Source organism: Tachypleus tridentatus, chromosome 10 (genome assembly GCF_004210375.1).
Source record: "Tachypleus tridentatus isolate NWPU-2018 chromosome 10, ASM421037v1, whole genome shotgun sequence".
NCBI lineage: Eukaryota > Metazoa > Arthropoda > Merostomata > Xiphosura > Limulidae > Tachypleus > Tachypleus tridentatus.
The window spans coordinates 115703662-115724978 of NC_134834.1; the positions used below are offsets into that span (position 1 = coordinate 115703662).

At 30.1% G+C, this 21317-nt stretch overlaps 1 protein-coding gene across 3 annotated transcripts in view; it reads right to left on the reverse strand.

Annotated features, from left to right (window-relative positions):
* The window catches only part of LOC143228188 (ninein-like protein), a 182405-nt gene extending 161323 nt beyond the window's left edge, over positions 1-21082 (reverse strand). Inside the window, exons 1-3 of one of the 3 annotated variants that reach the window (XM_076459491.1) lie at positions 20896-21080; positions 19204-19294; positions 17096-17251 (exon numbers count right to left, since the gene is read on the reverse strand). The gene's annotated coding sequence lies outside the window, so the exon portion shown is untranslated. Of the gene's footprint in view, positions 1-17095; positions 17252-19203; positions 19295-20895 lie in introns of all 3 variants that reach the window. The other 2 variants (XM_076459492.1, XM_076459490.1) reach the window with 2 other exon arrangements.
* Positions 21083-21317: the final 235 nt, after the last annotated feature.

The window sequence follows — 21317 nt, forward strand, 5'->3', positions numbered from 1 at the left end:
CACAGTTTAGTACACTACTATTACATGTACTAGTTTATTAGGTATAACATAACAAGTGATGTTGAACATCATCTACAGTTAGTACACTACTATTACATTTACTAGTTTATTAGTATAACATAACAAGTGCTGTTGAACATCATCTACAGTTAGTACACTACTATTACATGTACTAGTTTATTAGTATAACACAAGTGCTGTTGAACATCATCTACAGTTAGTACACTACTATTACATGTACTAGTTTATTGGTATAACACTAACAAGTGCTGTTGAACATCATCTACAGTTGGTACACTACTATTACATGTACTAGTTTATTGGTATAACATAACAAGTGCTGTTGAACATCATCTACAGTTAGTACACTACTATTACATGTACTAGTTTATTAGTATAACATAACAAGTGCTGTTGAACATCATCTACAGTTAGTACACTACTATTACATGTACTAGTTTATTAGTATAACATAACAAATGATGTTGAACATCATCTACAGTTAGTACACTACTATTACATGTACTAGTTTATTAGTATAACATAAGTGATGTTGAACATCATCTACAGTTAGTACACTACTATTACATGTACTAGTTTATTAGTATAACATAACAAGTACTGTTGAACATCATCTACAGTTAGTACACTACTATTACATGTACTAGTTTATTAGTATAACATAACAAGTGCTGCTTGAACATCAATACGGTTTACACGTTAGTACACTACGTAGTTTACATCGTGCTAGTTTACACTAGTTTATTAGTGTAACATAAGTGCTGTTGAACATCATCTACAGTTAGTACACTACTATTACATGTACTAGTTTATTGAGTATAACATAACAAAGTACCTGTTGAACATCATCTACAGTTAGTACACTACTATTACATGTACTAGTTTATTAGTATAACACAACAAGTGCTGTTGAACATCATCTACAGTTAGTACACTACTATTACATGTACTAGTTTATTAGTATAACATAACAAGTACCTGTTGAACATCATCTACAGTTGGTACACTACTATTACATGTACTAGTTTATTAGTATAACACAACAAGTGATGCTGAACATCATCTACAGTTAGTACACTACTATTACATGTACTAGTTTATTGGTATAACACAACAAGTGCTGTTGAACATCATCTACAGTTAGTACACTACTATACATGTACTAGTTTCATTAGTATACACAACAAGTGCTGTTGAACATCATCTACAAGGTACTACCGTTACATACGTACTAGTAGTTTATTAGAAGTATATAGCACAAATGCTGTTGAACATCATCTACAGTTAGTAACACTACTATTACATGTACTAGTTTATTAGGTATAACATAAGTGCTGTTGAACATCATCTACAGTTAGTACACTACTATTACATGTACTAGTTTATTGGTATAATATACCAACAAGGTGCTGCTTGAACATCATTCACAGTTAGCAATTTTCACTAATTACATTTACTAGTTTATTAGTATAGCACAACAAGTGCGCTGTTGAACATCATTACAGTTAGTACACTACTATTACATGTACTAGTTTATTAGTATAACATAAGTGCTGTTGAACATCATCTACAGTTAATAAGTACTACTATTACATGTACTAGTTTATTAGTATAGCACAACAAGTGCTGTTGAACATCATCTACAGTTAGTACACTACTATTACATGTACTAGTTTATTAGTATAGCACAACTTAAGTGCTGTTGAACATCATCTACAGTTAGTACACTACTATTACATGTACTAGTTTATTGGTATAACATAACAAGTGCTGTTGAACATCATCTACAGTTACTATTACATGTACTATTACATTGGTATAACATAACAAGTTTATGTTTAGTATCATCTACAGTTAATTACAGTACTATGAACATCATGGTACATTTTGATTGTACATCATGACTCATTACATGTACTAGTTTATTAGTATACTCATAAGTACTGTTGAACATCATCTACAGTTAGTACACCACTATTACTACTAGTTTATTAGTTATAACATAAGTGCTGTTGAACATCATCTACAGTTAGTAATAACTACTATTACATGTACTAGTTTATTAGCACACAATGCTGTTGAACATCATCTGCTGTTGTACACTACATCATGACTTTACAGTTAGTACATTACTATTGAACATGTACTAGTTTATTAGTATAACACACAAGTGCTGTTGAACATCATCTTGTTCAGTACACTACTATTACATGTACGTAGTTTATTAGTATAACATAACATAAGTGCTGTTGAACATCATCTACAAAGTTAGTACTACTATTACATGTACTAGTTTATTAGTATAGCACAACAAGTGCTGTTGAACATCATCTACTAGTTAGTACACTGTTGGACTATTACATGTACTAGTTTATTAGTATAGTACTTAACAAGTGCTGTTGAACATCATCTACAGTTAGTACACTACTGTTACATGTACTAGTTTATTGGTATAACACAACAAGTACTGTTGAACATCATCTCAATGCGGGTACATTACTATTACATGTACTAGTTTATAGTATAACAGCGGTGACACTGACATCATCTACAGTACATGCAAAATTAGTACATATTAGTTTATAGCACAAACAAGTAAGTGTTGAGACATCATCTACAGTTAGTACACTACTATTACATGTACTAGTTTATTGGTATAGCACAACAAGTGCTATTGAACATCATCTACAGTTAGTACACTACTACAATATGTACTGGTTTATTAGTATAACATAACAAGTGCTGTTGAACATCATCTACAGTTAGTACACTACTGTTACATGTACTAGTTACATGTACTGTTACATTTATTAGTATACTGTTGAACATCATCTACAGTTAGTACACTACTATTACATGTACTAGTTTATTAGTTAACATAACAAGTGCTGTTGAACATCATCTACAGTTAGTACACTACTATTACATGTACTAGTTTATTAGTATAACATAAGTAACTGTTGAGACATCATCTACAGTTAGTACACTACTGTTACATGTACTGTTTATTGAGTATAACAACAAATGATGTTGAACATCATCTACAGTTAGTACTACTATTACATGTACTAGTTTATTGGTATAGCACAACAAGTGCTGTTGAACATCATCTACAGTACGTACACTTTATTTAGTAACACAACAAGTACTGTTGAACATCATCTACAGTTAGTACACTACTATTACATTACTAGTATTGGTATAACACAAGTATTGTTGAACATCATCTACGGTTAATTTTACTATTACATGTACTGGTTTATTAGTATAACAAATTGCTGTGATGAACATCATCTACAGTTAGTACACTACATGTACCTAGTTTATTAATTATAACATAACAAATGATGTTGAACATCATCTACAGTTAGTACACTACTATTACATGTACTAGTTTATTAGTACTGTTACATCACAAGTTAAGTACACTACTATTACATGTACTAGTTTATTAGTATAACACAACAAATGATGTTGAACATCATCTACAGTTAGTACACTACTATTACATGCACTAGTTTATTAGTATAACATAAGTGATGTTGAACATCATCTACAGTTGGTACTATTACTAGTTTATTGGTATAACATAAATGCTGTTGTACAGTTAGTTTACTACTATTACGTAACTAGTTTATGGTATAACACAACAAGTGCTGTTGAACATCATCTACAGTTAGTACACTACACTTCATATGTACTAGTTTATTAGTATATAGCACAACAAGTGCTGTTGAACATCATCTACAGTTAGTATTAACTACTATTACATGTACTAGTTTATGGTATAACACAACAAGTGCTGTTGAACATCATCTACAGTTAGTACACTACTGTTACATGTACTGGTTTAAGGTATAACATAAGTTGCTGCCGATCATCTACAGTTAGTACACTACTTTATGTACTAGTTTATTAGTATAACATAACAGTACTGTTGAGACATCATCTACAGTTACTACTACTATTACATGTACTAGTTTATTAGTATAGCACAACAAGTGCTGTTGAACATCATCTACAGTTAGTACATGTACTAGTTTATTATTACATAACAGTGCTGTTAGTTTATTAGTACACTACTGTTACATGTACTGGTTTATTAGTATAGCAGCAAAGTATGCTGTTGAACATCATCATGTACAGTTAGTACACTACTATTACATGTACTAGTTTATTAGTATAACATAAGTGCTGTTGAACATCATCTACAGTTAGCAAGTACACTACTATTACATGTACTAGTTTATTGGTATAACATAACAAGTGCTGTTGAACATCATCTACAGTTAGTACACTACTATTACATGTACTAGTTTATTAGTATAACATAAGTGCTGTTGAACATCATCTACAGTTAGTACACTACTATTACATGTACTAGTTTATTAGTATAACATAACAAGTGCTGTTGAACATCATCTACAGTTAGTACACTACTATTACATGTACTAGTTTATTAGTATAACATAACAAGTACTGTTGAACACATCATCTACAGTTAGTACACTACTACATTACATGTACTAGTTTATTAGTATAACATAAGTGCTGTTGAACATCATCTACAGTTAGTACACTACTATTACATGTACTAGTTTATTAGTATAACATAACAAGTACTGTTGAACATCATCTACATGTACTAGTTTAGTATAAACATAAGTACTGTTGAACATCATCTACAGTTAGTACACTACTATTACATGTACTAGTTTTCATTAGTATAGTATAACAACTGTGAACATCATCTACAGTTGGTACACTACTATTACATCTACAGTTAGTACTGTTGAACATACTGAACACTACTATTACATGTACTAGTTTATTAGTATAGCAACATAACAAAGTGCTGTTGAACATCACTGCATAACAAGTGATGTTGAACATCATCTACAGTTAGTACACTACTAGTTTATTAGTTACATGTACTAGTTTATTAGTATAGTTTATTAGTAACATAAGTACTGTTATTGTTGAACATCATCTACAGTTAGTACAGTTAGTACACTATTACATGTACTAGTTTATTAGTATAGCACAACAAGTGCTGTTGAACATCATCTACAGTTTATTAGTACACTACTATTACATGTACTAGTTTATTAGTATAACATAACAAGTGCTGTTGAACATCATCTACAGTTAGTACTACTATTACATGTACTAGTTTATTAGTATAACAACAAGTGCTGTTGAACATCATCTACAGTTAGTACACTACTATTACATGTACTAGTTTATTGGTATAACATAAAGTGCTGTTGAACATCATCTACAGTTAGTACACTACTATTACATGTACTAGTTTATTAGTATAACATAACAAATGATGTTGAACATCATCTACAGTTAGTACACTACTATTACATGTACTAGTTTATTAGTATAACATAACAAGTGCTGTTGAACATCATCTACAGTTAGTACACTACTATTACATGTACTAGTTTATTAGTATAGCACAACAAGTGCTGTTGAACATCATCTACAGTTAGTACACTACTATTACATGTACTAGTTTATTAGTATAACATAAGTACTGTTGAACATCATCTACAGTTAGTACACTACTATTACATGTACTAGTTTATTAGTATAGCACAACAAGTGCTGTTGAACATCATCTACAGTTAGTACACTACTATTACATGTACTAGTTTATTGGTATAACACAACAAGTACTGTTGAACATCATCTACAGTTAATACACTACTATTACATGTACTAGTTTATTGGTATAACATAAGTGCTTTGTTGAACATCATCTACAGTTAGTACACTACTATTACATGTACTAGTTTATTAGTATAACATAACAAGTACTGTTGAACATCATTTAAAGTTAGTACACTACTATTACATGTACTAGTTTATTAGTATAACATAACAAGTGCTGTTGAACATCATCTACAGTTAGTACACTACTATTACATGTACTAGTTTATTAGTATAGCACAACAAGTGCTGTTGAACATCATCTACAGTTAGTACACTACTATTACATGTACTAGTTTATTAGTATAACATAAGTGCTGTTGAACATCATCTACAGTTAGTACACTACTATTACATGTACTAGTTTATTAGTATAACATAAGTACTGTTGAACATCATCTACAGTTAGTACACTACTATTACATGCACTAGTTTATTAGTATAACATAAGTACTGTTGAACATCATCTACAGTTAGTACACTACTATTACATGTACTAGTTTATTAGTATAACATAAGTGCTGTTGAACATCATCTACAGTTAGTACACTACTATTACATGTACTAGTTTATTAGTATAACATAACAAGTGCTGTTGAACATCATCTACAGTTAGTACACTACTAGTTTACATGTACTAGTTTATTAGTATAACATAAGCAAGTACTGTTGAACATCATCTACAGTTAGTACACTACTATTACATGTACTAGTTTATTAGTATAACATAACAAGTGCTGTTGAACATCATCTACAGTTAGTACACTACTGTTACATGTACTAGTTTATTAGTATAGCACAACAAGTACTGTTGAACATCATCTACAGTTAGTACACTACTATTACATGTACTAGTTTATTAGTATAGCACAACAAGTGCTGTTGAACATCATCTACAGTTAGTACACTACTATTACATGTACTAGTTTATTAGTATAGCACAACAAGTGCTGTTGAACATCATCTACAGTTAGTACACTACTATTACATGTACTAGTTTATTAGTATAACATAACAAGTACTGTTGAACATCATCTACAGTTAGTACACTACTATTACATGTACTAGTTTATTAGTATAACATAACAAGTACTGTTGAACATCATCTACAGTTAGTACACTACTATTACATGTACTAGTTTATTAGTATAACATAAGTGCTGTTGAACATCATCTACAGTTAGTACACTACTATTACATGTACTAGTTTATTAGTATAACATAAGTACTGTTGAACATCATCTACAGTTAGTACACTACTATTACATGTACTAGTTTATTAGTATAACATAACAAGTACTGTTGAACATCATCTACAGTTAGTACACTACTATTACATGTACTAGTTTATTAGTATAACATAAGTACTGTTGAACATCATCTACAGTTAGTACACTACTATTACATGTACTAGTTTATTAGTATAACATAACAAGTGCTGTTGAACATCATCTACAGTTAGTACACTACTATTACATGTACTAGTTTATTAGTATAACATAACAAGTACTGTTGAACATCATCTACAGTTAGTACACTACTATTACATGTACTAGTTTATTAGTATAACATAACAAGTACTGTTGAACATCATCTACAGTTAGTACACTACTATTACATGTACTAGTTTATTAGTATAACATAACAAGTACTGTTGAACATCATCTACAGTTAGTACACTACTATTACATGTACTAGTTTATTAGTATAACATAAGTACTGTTGAACATCATCTACAGTTAGTACACTACTATTACATGTACTAGTTTATTAGTATAACATAACAAGTACTGTTGAACATCATCTACAGTTAGTACACTACTATTACATGTACTAGTTTATTAGTATAACACAAGTACTGTTGAACATCATCTACAGTTAGTACACTACTATTACATGTACTAGTTTATTAGTATAACATAAGTACTGTTGAACATCATCTACAGTTAGTACACTACTATTACATGTACTAGTTTATTAGTATAACATAACAAGTGCTGTTGAACATCATCTACAGTTAGTACACTACTATTACATGTACTAGTTTATTAGTATAACATAAGTGTACACTACTATTACTGTTGAACATCATCTACAGTTAGTACACTACTATTACATGTACTAGTTTATTAGTATAACATTACAAGTGCTGTTGAACATCATCTACAGTTAGTACACTACTATTACATGTACTAGTTTATTAGTATAACATAAGTGCTGTTGAACATCATCTACAGTTAGTACACTACTATTACATGTACTAGTTTATTAGTATAACATTACAAGTGCTGTTGAACATCATCTACAGTTAGTACACTACTATTACATGTACTAGTTTATTAGTATAACATTACAAGTGCTGTTGAACATCATCTACAGTTAGTACACTACTATTACATGTACTAGTTTATTAGTATAACATAAGTGCTGTTGAACATCATCTACAGTTAGTACACTACTATTACATGTACTAGTTTATTAGTATAACATAAGTGCTGTTGAACATCATCTACAGTTAGTACACTACTATTACATGTACTAGTTTATTAGTATAACATTACAAGTGCTGTTGAACATCATCTACAGTTAGTACACTACTATTACATGTACTAGTTTATTAGTATAACATAACAAGTGCTGTTGAACATCATCTACAGTTAGTACACTACTATTACATGTACTAGTTTATTAGTATAACATAAGTGCTGTTGAACATCATCTACAGTTAGTACACTACTATTACATGTACTAGTTTATTAGTATAACATTACAAGTGCTGTTGAACATCATCTACAGTTAGTACACTACTATTACATGTACTAGTTTATTAGTATAACATTACAAGTGCTGTTGAACATCATCTACAGTTAGTACACTACTATTACATGTACTAGTTTATTAGTATAACATAACAAGTGCTGTTGAACATCATCTACAGTTAGTACACTACTATTACATGTACTAGTTTATTAGTATAACATAAGTGCTGTTGAACATCATCTACAGTTAGTACACTACTATTACATGTACTAGTTTATTAGTATAACATAACAAGTGCTGTTGAACATCATCTACAGTTAGTACACTACTATTACATGTACTAGTTTATTAGTATAACATACAAGTGCTGTTGAACATCATCTACAGTTAGTACACTACTATTACATGTACTAGTTTATTAGTATAACATAACAAGTGCTGTTGAACATCATCTACAGTTAGTACACTACTATTACATGTACATGTATAACTAGTTGAACATCATCTACAGTATATTACATGTACTAGTTTATTAGTATAACATAGTGCAAGCTGTTGAACATCATCTACAGTTAGTACACTACTATTACATGTACTAGTTTATTAGTATAACATTACAAGTGCTGTTGAACATCATCTACAGTTAGTACACTACTATTACATGTACTAGTTTATTAGTATAACATAAGTGCTGTTGAACATCATCTACAGTTAGTACACTACTATTACATGTACTAGTTTATTAGTATAACATAACAAGTGCTGTTGAACATCATCTACAGTTAGTACACTACTATTACATGTACTAGTTTATTAGTATAACATAACAAGTGCTGTTGAACATCATCTACAGTTAGTACACTACTATTACATGTACTAGTTTATTAGTATAACATAACAAGTGCTGTTGAACATCATCTACAGTTAGTACACTACTATTACATGTACTAGTTTATTAGTATAACATAACAAGTGATGTTGAACATCATCTACAGTTAGTACACTACTATTACATGTACTAGTTTATTAGTATAACATAAGTGCTGTTGAACATCATCTACAGTTAGTACACTACTATTACATGTACTAGTTTATTAGTATAACATAACAAGTACTGTTGAACATCATCTACAGTTAGTACACTACTATTACATGTACTAGTTTATTAGTATAACATAAGTGCTGTTGAACATCATCTACAGTTAGTACACTACTATTACATGTACTAGTTTATTAGTATAACATAAGTGTACTGTTGAACATCATCTACAGTTAGTACACTACTATTACATGTACTAGTTTATTAGTATAACATAACAAGTGCTGTTGAACATCATCTACAGTTAGTACACTACTATTACATGTACTAGTTTATTAGTATAACATAAGTGCTGTTGAACATCATCTACAGTTAGTACACTACTATTACATGTACTAGTTTATTAGTATAACATAAGTATAACATAAGTGCTGTTGAACATCATCTACAGTTAGTACACTACTACATTACATGTACTAGTTTATTAGTATAACATAAGTGCTGTTGAACATCATCTACAGTTAGTACACTACTATTACATGTACTAGTTTATTAGTATAACATAAGTGCTGTTGAACATCATCTACAGTTAGTACACTACTATTACATGTACTAGTTTATTAGTATAACATAAGTGCTGTTGAACATCATCTACAGTTAGTACACTACTATTACATGTACTAGTTTATTAGTATAACATACACAAGTGCTGTTGAACATCATCTACAGTTAGTACACTACTATTACATGTACTAGTTTATTAGTATAACATAACAAGTGCTGTTGAACATCATCTACAGTTAGTACACTACTATTACATGTACTAGTTTATTAGTATAACATAAGTGATGTTGAACATCATCTACAGTTAGTACACTACTATTACATGTACTAGTTTATTAGTATAACAACACAAGTGCTGTTGAACATCATCTACAGTTAGTACACTACTATTACATGTACTAGTTTATTAGTATAACATAACAAGTGAACATGTTGAACATCATCTACAGTTAGTACACTACTATTACATGTACTAGTTTATTAGTATAACATAACAAGTGCTGTTGAACATCATCTACAGTTAGTACACTACTATTACATGTACTAGTTTATTAGTATAGCACAACAAGTGCTGTTGAACATCATCTACAGTTAGTACACTACTATTACATGTACTAGTTTATTAGTATAACATAAGTGCTGTTGAACATCATCTACAGTTAGTACACTACTATTACATGTACTAGTTTATTAGTATAACATAACAAGTGCTGTTGAACATCATCTACAGTTAGTACACTACTATTACATGTACTAGTTTATTAGTATAACATAAGTGCTGTTGAACATCATCTACAGTTAGTACACTACTATTACATGTACTAGTTTATTAGTATAACATAAGTGCTGTTGAACATCATCTACAGTTAGTACACTACTATTACATGTACTAGTTTATTAGTATAACATAAGTGCTGTTGAACATCATCTACAGTTAGTACACTACTATTACATGTACTAGTTTATTAGTATAACATAAGTGCTGTTGAACATCATCTACAGTTAGTACACTACTATTACATGTACTAGTTTATTAGTATAACATAAGTACTGTTGAACATCATCTACAGTTAGTACACTACTATTACATGTACTAGTTTATTAGTATAACATAAGTGCTGTTGAACATCATCTACAGTTAGTACACTACTATTACATGTACTAGTTTATTAGTATTAGTACTGTTGTATACACTACTATTACATGTACTAGTTTATTAGTAACAAGCTGTTGAACATCATCTACAGTTAGTACACTACTATTACATGTACTAGTTTATTAGTATAACATAAGTGCTGTTGAACATCATCTACAGTTAGTACACTACTATTACATGTACTAGTTTATTAGTATAACATAAGTGCTGTTGAACATCATCTACAGTTAGTACACTACTATTACATGTACTAGTTTATTAGTATAACATAAGTGCTGTTGAACATCATCTACAGTTAGTACACTACTATTACATGTACTAGTTTATTAGTATAACATAACAAGTACTGTTGAACATCATCTACAGTTAGTACACTACTATTACATGTACTAGTTTATTAGTATAACATAACAAGTACTGTTGAACATCATCTACAGTTAGTACACTACTATTACATGTACTAGTTTATTAGTATAGCACAACAAGTGCTGTTGAACATCATCTACAGTTAGTACACTACTATTACATGTACTAGTTTATTAGTATATAACAAGTGCTGTTGAACATCATCTACATAGTACACTACTATTACAAGTGCTGTTGAACATCATCTACAGTTAGTACACTACTATTACATGTACTAGTTTATTAGTATAACATAACAAGTACTGTTGAACATCATCTACAGTTAGTACACTACTATTACATGTACTAGTTTATTAGTATAACATAACAAGTACTGTTGAACATCATCTACAGTTAGTACACTACTATTACATGTACTAGTTTATTAGTATAACATAACAAGTACTGTTGAACATCATCTACAGTTAGTACACTACTATTACATGTACTAGTTTATTAGTATAACATAACAAGTACTGTTGAACATCATCTACAGTTAGTACACTACTATTACATGTACTAGTTTATTAGTATAACATAACAAGTACTGTTGAACATCATCTACAGTTAGTACACTACTATTACATGTACTAGTTTATTAGTATAACATAAGTGCTGTTGAACATCATCTACAGTTAGTACACTACTATTACATGCACTAGTTTATTAGTGTAACATAAGTGATGTTGAACATCATCTACAGTTAGTACACTACTATTACATGTACTAGTTTATTAGTGTAACACAAGTGCTGTTGAGCATCATTTATGTACAGTAGAACTTTATTAATTCTAGAAGTGCAATAAATATACATTTTAACACATCCACTGCCTTGTATCCCACTAGTAGGCCACAAAGGACTTAGAGTTAAGGGCCATATGACACACCAGCAGATCAGAGAAAATTATGTTTCACAGCCAACTATCTCTTGTGACATTCTGGGGCACTGTGACTGCTCTTCCACACCTCTTAAATATTATGTGGCACCAGATGTGTTGATATGTTTCATGGTTGGTGAAAGCTCTGAAAGTTTTAATGTTGATACAAATATGTTAAGTGAAACAAAGGAAGATAAGATGAAATTGCATACATTTTCAGTTAGCAGATACAGTATAACACTGTGCAATTTTGTGCTAATAGCATGATTAGTTCATACAGTGAATTGCTGTCAATAGTAGATAAAACCACACATTACAAGAATTTAAGTCAATAATTTTCTTGCAAATAAAGAATGCATTTAATTTTATATTTTGTTTCTCTTGAAGGAATGAGGGTCAGGAAAAGCCTTGAAAGACCAAATGGTCCCTTGTTATCTGGATCTTACATTAAGTTTCATCTTTCTTAATGAATATGTTGGAGACTTTAAAATAAATATAGTTCATCATCACTCATACAGCAGAAGAACAAAACATAATGCTGAGTTCTGTTCATGTAACAGATATGTATATGTGTGTGTTAAGTACAAATTTTGTAATCAATGCAGACAACTCCAGGTCTGTGGAATGCCAAACTTACTGGGTTGATATTAGCATAGCCCAGTAATAGTGAAAGTTATATTTTTCCTAGATTTTGTTTTCTTATACATGTATATGTACCACTGGAATCCAGTTGCATTCAAACACTACACTAGTATTAACTTCTACAGAGAAACACCTGGTGAGGCTTTGTTGTACATGTGAAAATACCTCTACTGTGGTACCAAATGGATAAGGTAATTTCCCAATGCTGAACATACACAGATGTATACAGACATACAATGTATGTGCATCTTCACAATAGATTTTATTTCAGAACAGGTACTTACTTAAAACAACCTGAAAGAGATGCATGTCACCTTGAAGTTCACATACAATCAGTAAACAAACAGAATGCAAACCTTTATTTACAGTGTATTGGGTATGTTCACTTCTTAGAAATGAGTCATCCCAGCAAGATCAGCTCTGTGCTTTGTCACTTACAGAAATAAATAGATTTAGAAAAAAAAATTACTTTTATAAACTTTCATTATGTGAACACTTTGTGTCTTTGTTCCATGTATTACATTTACTTTTCTAGTTTTAAAAATAACTTAATTGTATTTTAATTTATCATCAGAAACCCAGTTCAGTAACTTTTAACAGCATACTGGTGGTCTATTGTTCAACTAAATTATCTTTCAGAGAATGCAATTGGTGAAGCCAGTTTATAATGTAATTAACAAAAGTAGTTGTTATACAAATAAAGTCCAGCTCTTGCAATGTTTTCTCAGTATGAAAAATAATAAAATTATTTTCAAAGGACTTAGAACTGTATATATATATATATTGTACATAATAAAATACAGTGGATGGAAAGTTATTTTCTACACAATATTTAACACTGATTCATTTGTCTGGAATTAAACACAAAGCTACACAATGGGCTCTGTGCTGTATTACAGGTATCAAAACCAAATTTTAGAGGTGTGAGTCTTCAAACATATTACTGTCCCACTGGTTGTTGAACTTACAACCATCAATACATTTGATGAATGATTTTTAAAATCTAATTTTTTATTTAATTGTTTATTCACTTGAACTTAACAAGAATCTCCAGTAACAGACAACTTTTAGGAGGTGAATATTTAGTGAAACTTGTGTTAATGTTGTTGTATTCTATAATCGTACAGGATCTTCTTCAGATTATCTGACAAAAATAGTGCTAAGTTCAGTCCAAATAATGATAATTTATTTATTTATTTATTTATTCAGTAACTTTTGACTATAGGCTATGTTTACTTTGATGTAAGTTGTAGCCCTAAGTTTACAAATAAGCTTTTCAACTTAAAATGGTGAAACTACTAGAAACCTAATAAATGATACCCAACTTGACTAGCTCACAGAAGTGCTAACCCTTACTGAATAACGTTAGTCAAACTTCTCTTGAACAATTTCATATTCAATCACACACTGAATATTTCACTCAGTGACTAACTACTTACATGTATTTATAACTGATGTAACCAGACATTATGTGAACGTATTAGTTTCTTGATGTCATGAAATTTATACCTATTTTACAAGTATGTTTTGTACTTAGATCTAGATGTTATGCATCATGTAGCTGACATATGAAATGCAATATGGAAAACACAAATTATACTAAATAAAAACAAATATCTCCTGATTATATTTTCCCCTCATATACATTGCATCCCACTAGAGGAAACATGTGGTAATTGTATACATGTATTAATCTTGGCATGCATTATAAACTATATTACAGTTTCAAAACTTATAACATGAAAAACTGGAAATAACAGTAGAATTGGTATGGTATAAATAACAGTAGAATTGGTATGGTATAAATAACAGTAGAATTGGTATGGTATAAATAACAGTAGAATTGGTATGGTATAAATAACAGTAGAATTGGTATGGTATAAATAACAGTGGAGTTAGTATGGTATAAATAACAGTAGAATTGGTATGGTATAAATAACAGCAGAACTGGTATGGTATAAATAACAGTATAATTGGTATGGTATAAATAACAGCAGAACTGGTATGGCATAAAATAACAGCAGAACTGGTATGGCATAAATAACAGCAGAATTGGTATGGTATAAACAACAGTAGAATTGGTATGGTATAAACAACAGCAAAACTGGTATGGCATAAATAACAGCAGAATTGGTATGGTATAAACAATAGTAGAACTGGTATGGTATAAATAACAGTAGAACTGGTATGGTATAAATAACAGTAGAATTGGTATGGTATAAATAACAGCAGAACTGGTATGGTATAAACAACAGCAGAACTGGTATGGTATAAACAACAGCAGAACTGGTATGGTATAAATAACAGCAGAATTGGTATGGTATAAACAACAAGTATAATTAGCATGGTATAAACAACAGTATAATTAGCATGGTATAAATAACAGTATAATTAGCATGGTATAAATAACAGTAGAATTGGCATGGTATAAATAACAGCAGAACTGGTAGCATGGTATAAATAACAGTAGAGTTAGTATGGCATAAATAACAGCAGAATTGGTATGGCATAAATAACAGTAGAGTTAGTATGGTATAAACAACAGCAGAATTAGCATGGTATAAACAACAGTAGAATTGGTATGGTATAAATAACAGCAGAACTGGTATGGCATAAACAACAGCAGAACTGGTATGGTATAAACAACAGCAGAACTGGTATGGTATAAACAACAGCAGAATTTGTATGGTATAAATAACAGCAGAGTTAGTATGGCATAAACAACAGCAGAATTGGTATGGTATAAACAACAGCAGAATTGGTATGGTATAAATTAACAGTAGAGTTAGTATGGTATAAATAACAGTAGAAAGCATGGTATAAATAACAGTATAATTAGCATGGTATAAATAACAGTATAACTGGTATGGTATAAATAACAGTAGAATTGGTATGGTATAAATAACAGTAGAGTTAGTATGGTATAAATAACAGTAGAATTGGTATGATATAAATAACAGTAGAGTTAGTATGGTATAAATAACAGTAGAATTAGCATGGTATAAATAACAGTATAATTAGCATGGTATAAATAACAGTAGAATTGGTATGGTATAAATAACAGTAGAATTGGTATGGTATAAATAACAGTAGAATTGGTATGGTATAAATAACAGTAGAATTGGTATGGTATAAATAACAGTAGAATTGGTATGGTATAAATAACAGTAGAATTGGTATGGTATAAATAACAGTAGAGTTAGTATGGTATAAATAACAGTAGAATTAGCATGGTATAAATAACAGTATAATTAGCATGGTATAAATAACAGTATAATTAGCATGGTATAAATAACAGTAGAATTGGTATGGTATAAATAACAGTAGAATTAGTATGGTATAAATAACAGTAGAGTTAGTATGGTATAAATAACAGTAGAATTGGTATGGTATAAATAACAGTAGAGTTAGTATGGTATAAATAACAGTAGAGTTAGTATGGTATAAATAACAGTAGAATTGGTATGGTATAAATAACAGTAGAGTTAGTATGGTATAAATAACAGTAGAATTAGCATGGTATAAATAACAGTATAATTAGCATGGTATAAATAACAGTATAATTAGCATGGTATAAATAACAGTAGAATTAGTATGGTATAAATAACAGTAGAATTAGTATGGTATAAATAACAGTAGAATTAGTTTAAGAAACTTAGAACTTTGGATAAATTCTTCTCTGTTTCATTAAAATTCAATCCAGTAATTTCCAGTGTAAAAAGCAGCAACTATCCACGGATGACACTACAAACCCTTCCACTGATAATTTGTGTAACAATGTCTTTACAAAATGTCTCCTATTATTTGTCTTCCTAAAAATGCACATATAAGCACAGATATGTTTGTGAGTCACTTATATCTAAATGAGGTCATATTTCTCATTTACAAATCACAGGAAATTATACTTACCAATACTTTTCTTATGTTCAACAACAAATTCTCATCCAATCTTTCATATCAGGCTATTAAAGGCTGATGTTTAATGTTAAATCTCATCAGGAAAATCCCATACACACCATTTGCACTGCTTTGTAAACCAGAATGCCATATTCGAAGTTCTGTAGCCTAAAGAAAAAAAACCATGAGTGTTATATCAAACTGCCAACAAGTTTCCAAGTAAAGTACAAATGACATTTTACAAGTCTAATCATGAAAACAATAAGCCTAGGCAGAAAAGAATTATCCACATACTTTATCAAATAACTTCAAAATTAGCTGATGTTTTATTACAAGGAGAAAAATATTCAGATTTATTAGTGAAAGCTAACTAAACCCATCTTTATCACTCTAATTTTTTTACCGCTGAACATTTTAGTAAATCTAAAACTCCCATATCCCCCCCCCCAAATCACCCTAACTATATTTACTGTCTCACCTCCTTTACCAACACAATATTCCATAGACCTACCTTAAGATTACCTTCAAGTAAACAAGCTATGCAGGGAAGGGCACAGGATCATTTCCCAGACCTACTTCAAGCTAACAGTGTAGTGGACAGGATCATTTCCCAGACCTACTTCAAGATTACCTTCAAGTAAACAAGCTATGCAGGGAAAGAGTGCTGGATCTTTTCCCAGACTTATTTCAAGCTAATAGTGTAGTGGACTGGATCATTTCCCAGACCTACTTCAAGCTAACAGTGTAGTGGACTGGATCATTTCCCAGACCTACTTCAAGCTAACAGTGTAGTGGACTGGATCATTTCCCAGACCTACTTCAAGCTAACAGTGTAGTGGACTGGATCATTTCCCAGACCTACTTCAAGCTAACAGTGTAGTGGACTAGATCATTTCCTAGACCTACTTTAAGATTACCTTCAAGTAAACAAGCTATGCATAAGTGTAGTGGACTGGATCTTTTCCTACACTTACTTCAATATTATTTTCTAGTAAACAAGCTATACAAGTGTAATGTACTGGATCTTTTTGAGAATCCTGAAAGCTACAATAAATACCAAAAGTCTCAAATAAAACATAATCTGTTCACCTGTTACACCTAAGTTCCAATCCACCTATCCCTGAACAACCTCTAACCATACGAAAGTTTTGTTAATCATTATTCTATATTCCCAATCTATCAAACCAATAATTTTATATTAAAGTTGAATTTTGCAAGATTATCAAAGGACAAAAACTTCTGCTTTCTACCTTCTGAAGACAATAAAACAAGACAAAAATTAGAAAATATGGACTCAGCTACAATGAAGAGTTGTTTTTCTAACAACATGATTTTCTTACAAAATGAGTTACCATCAGCAGTAGTGAATACTGCACTTAAGACATGTTTAAAAAGGAAATTAATGATTTCATGAAAAAAAAAATTCCCTTTTTAAGTATAGGGGGGGTTCTCCAAGGGCAGCCTTGAAGAGCTAAATGATCCATTGTTTTTCCACCTTATCAAAAACCAAATTAAACATGTTCATGCACTTAACAAAATAAATAGTGAGTTATAAGTGTAAAATAAAGCACTTAAGAAGCAGTGTGTGTTATGCATATCTATAGGTATGAAATGTTGACTTTAAATAAATCTTTATCTCCAGACTAAATGACTCCAAACTCAAGTATTCTCACAGTTGGGATACAAAAAGTGGCATCTACAGTTTATAAAATTGAGTGATGAGTCCATACATAAGAAACCTTAATTATTTATCACACAATTAACATGAGTAAAAGAACATTGAAACCAAAGAATAATGTATAATGAAATGACAAAAGTCTCTAAACACAAGAGTCATTTGGTCCTTAAAAGTTGTCCTGGTACACCCAAGAAAAGTTAAACATTTAATCCCAGATCATTCCTCAAGTTAATTACCTTGTAAAAAAAAGTGGAACCTACCTAGCCCACCTATGTTTTTAAAACTCTTAAAGCTTGTACTCTCTGACCGGTTGACAAGTTTGCAAGAAAAATATTTTATATCAAAAGATACTAAAGTTTGAAAACTTTTGTTTTAAACTATATTGCTACAACTATCAGTGGAATGAAAAATAAAAATCTTAAAACAAAAGAAAGTGAATTACCAGAACTTTCAATATCTCGTATCAGAAAACATTCCTCAAGTATATGATCTGAAATGAGATCTACAGCTTCCTTTTTTGATGTATTCTTGACCTAGTTTTACAAAAAATTTTATTATTACCTCTGAAGTCTGCATAATGAACCTTAACTCCACTACTCAAGTAAACTACATACAGAAAAATTACCTAAACTGCTAAGACACTACAAATACCTGAATCAAGCCAGCTTCAATTCTTATATATATATTAAAAAGAAAAACAATAATAAAAGAGTAATGACAAATCACTCAAACATGTTTTAACTTAAACTAAATATTCATCTCAGCACTACTTACAATATGTTCAGAATAAGTGAACTAACACTGCATACAATGCACAATACTCTAAGCCTAAATGTGAGATAGCAATTTCCATTTTACTTTCAGATATTCTTAAGTAAAAGAATGGATTAAATCAATTAATGTCTTGAAAATAAACTAACTGGAATTGGTATTTACAATTATTCTAACTATCTAAATTCATAGAATATTGTCATTAACATTCCTCATTATTTTCAACTATTTCAAGGTTGTTCAACTCGTTACTGTGACTCACAAATAATCATTATACAGAAATTAGTATCCATTTATTATTTTGAATTATTCCATCTATACAAGTGTCATATCAGTCTGGTTGGTAAGTTGAACACAAATTGAAATGGTTCTATTTATGGGAGTTTGTAATATAAAAACACGAGTTATTAACATGATGCTCAAAAAACTGTTGATAGGCATGTTCTCTTAAGAAAAACAAAATATATTTTACAGTTTTTGTCATATCTTTCAATAATAATATAGTAGGTGAAAAAAAGCAGAAACTATATATATATATATATTTCCTGTCTAAAAAGAAAAGCATGATATTTCAAATTATTTTGTTTATATTTCCTACAAAGTCAAGGAAATTTGCTTCACCTAATATTAAGGGTTTGCAACTTTTCCTCATGAATATTTTATTTGGATGGTAGAAGGAAGTCACTGTAAACATACGTTTGATGCATTAACCTTACAAGTAAAATGGTTTTTGTTTTGGAAAGATCGGCACATTAAGTTGTTTTTTTCTAGTTGAGAAGTACACTTAGAAAATTATGAGTTGGTTGCCTGATATAAATAATACGATATGTTTTATTATTAATTTGAATTATTTAAAATTTTTGTTCGATAGATCAATGTGTGTATAGGGTTATCTTTCATGTTTCACTTGAAATTTGAATCCTATAGTAGTTAGAATACTGATAAGCCTTATTCAGTTGAAACTGAATTTGAAGTGTTATTATTGACGTTACTAGCTTTGTCACTAGTAGTAGTAAAGTATAAACCGACACTGCAGATTTTGGCCTAACAGTAAAACTATTTCTTTAACTATGATTTTAAAATTTTTGATGTACAAGTATAACCTCAATTTAAAGTTGATATTATGACAGTGTTAATACTACACTGCTAGTAAAAGTAATTAATTTTAATCTAACAAAATTAGTAATATTACTTGCAACTTGCGTCACTTTTTATCTTTGTGATAACGCATGCTATTCGTTTTACTATTGATAATTACAAATAACACAATAAATTATAAAATAGCCTGAGTAAAGTTAGTTTCAAATTTAACTGTTTACATAGTAATATTACAAAAGAAAAAACAAAAGATAAATCTACTCACCAACATCCAAGCGGTAAAATAACTACTTGTTGTAAGTCATTAATATCATCAATCAAGTTCCAAAATTAGGCATCTACGAAGTTACAAATTCAACACAGCCGGTACTTTCACTCACGTAAAGTAATAAACTAAACATCCAATTCCTGCCGTCGTTGTCAACTCTGCATCGTACCCACAAAACAGATGGTTGCGCCCTCTTAACTACCGTAACATCCTTCACCATATAATTATAAAAATATAAAACAATTCAAATATTTAGAAATAAAAGATAAAATATTTCATCTTAAAATTACTTTCTTTCTCGAATTAAAATATCTTCAGAATAATAAATTATTTTTGAATGTGTATAAGTTATTAAATTTATTTTACAAGCTACTATTTGTTCTGCACGTGGAATTCTGACTTGTGTGATACTATAAGGT